A 4,948-nucleotide genomic window follows, 5' to 3' on the forward strand; every position below is an offset into this window, starting at 1 on the left:
GTGCAGAGTTTAATATTAAAATTCTAATTACACACAATTTCTGCTTGATAAATACAACAGATCACATACAAGGAAGACTTCTTCAATCTGACATAAAACAGAATTTATATATAACAGTTTAATAAAAATGGAACATAGTATCAATGTGAACTATTTTTTGATAGGCGATAAATCGGCTAATTAACATAATTTTCAGACATAAGAGGAGACAGCTGTTTACCCAGAATTCCTAGAGAAAAATAGACCATGTTTTCCCCGTCTATATGTGAAAATGCGAATGAATACAGAAGCAATGCAAATCGTTTCCTACAGTCCAATTCTGTTTTTCTAAGATCGTGGAATAAAATGTTGGCAAACGACAAATAATTTTGATCTTGTTTACAAACCTAAACACTAATTCGCGATTCCTTTTGATGTGTGGACTTTGTTTCATATCGAAGGGATAAAAAATTGCGATTTCATAAATTCTTATTTAACTCGCTTATCGTAGAGGGTAAACATATGGATCCTATATCAATCTCAAAGTGAATTGTGACAGCTTTTACGTTGGATTAGCATATATGACAACAAATTTCTTATATTAAAAATCAAAGTGATTTCGCAAATGGTAGTGATTAAAACAGGGCGCCATTGAAGCTGGGGTCTGACATACGAGGCTGACTTACGTCACCTCGAAAAACAGCAGACTGACAATCACGTGACTTGCGTAGCCAATAGAAATAGAGCAGACTATTGCCCGGTCAACAGTTCGAAAACTATTGACCGGTCAATAGACCACGAGTGTGAGAGTTGATTTAACAGTTGAAATGTTCGTTTTAGATTGTATTAGTTTTATATAGGGAAAAAATTAAGGTGTATAACAAACCAAAATGTTTCTCATGTTTTTAATGTTTTAGGTCAATTAGGCAACCTATTGCTGTAATGATTAAATGTCTTAATAATGTGAAAGACTTCTACCATGTCTACTGAATGCCTATGTACAAACAGCAGAAAGGGATGTACCAAAATAATTATGAATTTTACAGTCCCAGGGTGCTGACTAACAAAATAGTCATATGATAGTGTTAATATAACATGTATTATAGATGTAAAGTTTTTCATGAGTATTGGCAGTTGCACTGGCATTTGTGTTTTAATAACACATCTGGTATATTTTATACTGCAGCTTAATATCAGTATTTAGCTTGGGTATACAGAACAGGAAAATTATTAGATTCGGCATCCCTAAGGGCCAGTAACTCTTTCTAATACCCAGCTAACCAATAAAACCTGACAGTGTGTGTTAAAATGTCTTCTTTTTTGTTTTTATTTCTGGTGATAATGAAGAAAACCAGTGTTAAGGAAGAGTCGGAAGACCTCCACTACAATTGTTGTAACCCTATGGGACAAGGTTGGAATAACAATATGGGGTCCTTTTTTTCATAGAAATAAAGTTGCAAATAATTTTTTTTCTAAATCACAGTAGCTGAACAACAGCAGGGCCAAGTTTAATTTTTGTGAAAGATGTGGCCTCTTGTTTAAATAAAATTTTGGTTTAGACATGTGTAATCTCAAATTAAGCAACATTTATTTTAAATGTCAATAGTTTCCTTTTTTGATTAAAGGGATAAACAAACATCTACAGATATACTTTATACAAAACCATATCTGTAGTAGATGTTCAGCAAAAAGGTCATTCGAGATGTTTTCTCTGCATTTATTTAATTCCGGTTCACTCGCATATATACATGTATTACCAACGATTTTTATATTTATCAAATCACATGAAACTATTGACATTTGATTATCATTTGGTGTTTTGAGCCAAACCTCAAGTGAGCTGATCATATAGACAGAGCATATGGTAGAGAATCGGGCATCATCATTAATGGGAAGTCCCCTCTCCTGATAGGTGGAAAATTTATAAAGGAGATACACCCTCCCCATTTACAGTCTTAGATTAAATTTTCGATGCTAGCAGAGGTATGTGATGCCATTGTATCTCAGTAATTCTATAAAAATCGTTTTTACAAGACATTTTTTAATATATTTCTTAGATTCAGGTACAATTGTACAGCTTCTTCTGGATTATCTGGCATCTCCCAATTATTTTCATCAAGCATAATATTGCAGAGTTCATTAAGATCTGGATCGCAAGAATTTTCAATGTTTTCCACTTCTTGATCACTGACATCAAAATCGTCAGCGTCCACTTCGCATAGTTTGTCGTCTGTTTTAAATACATGTGGGAAGTTGTAAAGAAGATAGGGTTTTCCTTTCCCACCAGATTCTCTTTTGGACGCTAATGGATGAGCATCCCATACATGCTGAATGTTCTGCAGATCATTCTAAGAGGAAAACAATAAAAATGTACCAGTTCTTAATGATAGAAGAAACCAGTTATATTTCCTATAAATATATCAAATTAAAATTCATTTTCACGAATGTAAATGCATATACCTGACCATTCAATAGACCAGAATACTGTGATCATTTTCGCAAGAAATCTTGCAACTAAGATGAAAATTTTGTCTCTGCCTTAACTGTATGCATGTAACTATATGCCCCGAGTAAGAATGTCGGTTTTATCACCTTGTGTATATACAATTTTGATTGAGTGAAAAATTATAAAAAGAATTACATTGTTTTGAAAAATTAATCTTGATCGCATTTTGTTTTTGTGGGGGTGAAATGGACCACTGAGGATTTGCGGGAAGATTTCGTGTTCCATTGCCCCTAGTTTTCGTCTTTTGACCAATTAAACCTTTTATAGTAACCTTTGCATCATGATGTTACCAGATTTGTGGTCTCCAGTTGAAAATGTTTACTGATGGCTCTTAACTTGAATGGTTCATAAGGTGGAATAAATAGTCCAGCATTAACTGAATATTTCATGATACAGCACAACCTGTCCCATTACATATAGGTTAAAAGTACCTATTACTGCGATAGTTTTGTGTTATTTGACTTTTGGTGTGTTTAACAATTATGCAATATCCATCTTTTTGAATTCTTAAACAGGCTTTTAGGGAATAGTTCAACAGCCAAGAGAACAGAACATTTTCCCTCGGTGCGGGACAACTCCATGCATGTGGTTTGGAACACGCGGAGCTGTTAGCTCCCACACCTTGTGAAAATGTCCAGCAAGCATGTTCACAAAACTTTCCTTAAATATAACTTAGAAAAAGAGTTAGGAACATCCTAAGATCAACTTAGGACATGTCTTAGAATGTTTCTCAACGATATCTCAGGAACATCTATGGCAAGCACTTTTGCCATTTATTCAAAAAATAAGATATCTCTTTAGATTAAAGAGATATTTCTTATTTTAAAGAGATATCTCTTTAAAATGAGAGATATCTCTCTAAAAAAAGAGATATTTCTTTCACTTATAGAGATATCGCTTTCACTTAGAGAGATATCTCTCTCACTTAAAAAGATATCTCATTTACTCAGAGATATCTCTTACTTCCTTCACTTAAAGAGATATCTCTCTAAGAATTCCTTGAGAGGTATCTATCAAAGTATAAGAGATATTTCTTTAATCGTTGAAAAAGAGATATCTCTTTCCAATATTTGTATTAGTTTGAATACTTAAGTAATTCTCCCTAAAATGGAAGCCTGCCAAAGCAAATCTTGCCATAATGGCTGAGGTGTTGCTAAAACATGGAACGGAAAATATATTGTGCAATAATGTTATGAGGAGGTCAACATTTTGCGAAATCAAAAGGCTTATTATGAACAAGGGGTGCAGAAATTACAGAGAGAACAGGATGCCATCCTCAGAATCCACCATTTCATATTGATACCTCATACTAGTGCATTATTATATTATTTTTACACGGGTGTATTTTGTGGATGAATGTACCAACAGGCACTTGCTTAATAATTTGCATAGTAAGTTTTAATAAAAATATCAAGCAAGCGCCTGTTGGCACCATCTTTTTCCCCGGCTTTGTCATCCCTCCCCCCAGATTTTGACAGTATGTTGTCTCACAAATGAAGAAAAAAAATAAGATAACGTACTGAAAAAGAATTGAATTATAATTGAACCCCTTTCAAATTATATTACTTTATTCTGGCTGGCATCGTAAGAAAAGATTTTATGAGCCCATCCAATGAATAAAAGGTACATCCCATCCCCCCTCGAAAACAACATTGTAAAAGATAAAATAATTTTTTGAACAATTTTCCCCAAACATAGCCTTTTTAAATTAAACGTGCTTTTAATCGAACTATATATGTTAAAGATAACTGAATTTGAATTTAGTTCTATACCTGGTACAATATACATTTATATGTATAGAGCATGTGGTAGAGAATAGATATCTCTTTTTACATTGATAGTAAGATATCTCTTTCTCTTTGAGAGAGAGTAGAAAAACAAACGGATATTGTGATGATCGACCCCACATGCATGTTTAATATACTCAGGGGCGGATCCAGGAATTGCGGTTACGGGGGGCGCCACTTTATGAAACGGTGTCTGTGGGCCGGTGTCATGATCGGTGATATTTATTTACCTGTCAAATAAAACATGCAACAGAAAACATTACACAGTATTGGTGTTAAATTCATTAACTTCGATTTCTCGAACCCTCGAAGCTTCTTTTCGGTCCTAACAAGTTCGAGATATCGAAGTTTACCTGTGTACATGTGTATATATATATATATATATATATATATATATATATATATATATATATATATATATATATATATATATATTGAAAATAGGACTGAAGAAGACTGGTAACACGGTCGAAATATTTCTACAGTATATATTCTTTCATTCACTCACGGGTCTTCCTATGTCCAGCGCCCATAAGCACCGGGAGGCTATGAAGAATTTACGAAAGTCTGTACTTGCTCACAATTAATTAATCTTGCGGGTTGTCAATGTCTTTAGATATTTTTTCACTGTTTCTTTGAGCTTTTCGCTCCATATTATGCATGTTTATACAAACTT

Source organism: Ostrea edulis, chromosome 5, assembly GCF_947568905.1.
Source record: "Ostrea edulis chromosome 5, xbOstEdul1.1, whole genome shotgun sequence".
Classification (NCBI taxonomy): Eukaryota; Metazoa; Mollusca; class Bivalvia; order Ostreida; family Ostreidae; genus Ostrea; species Ostrea edulis.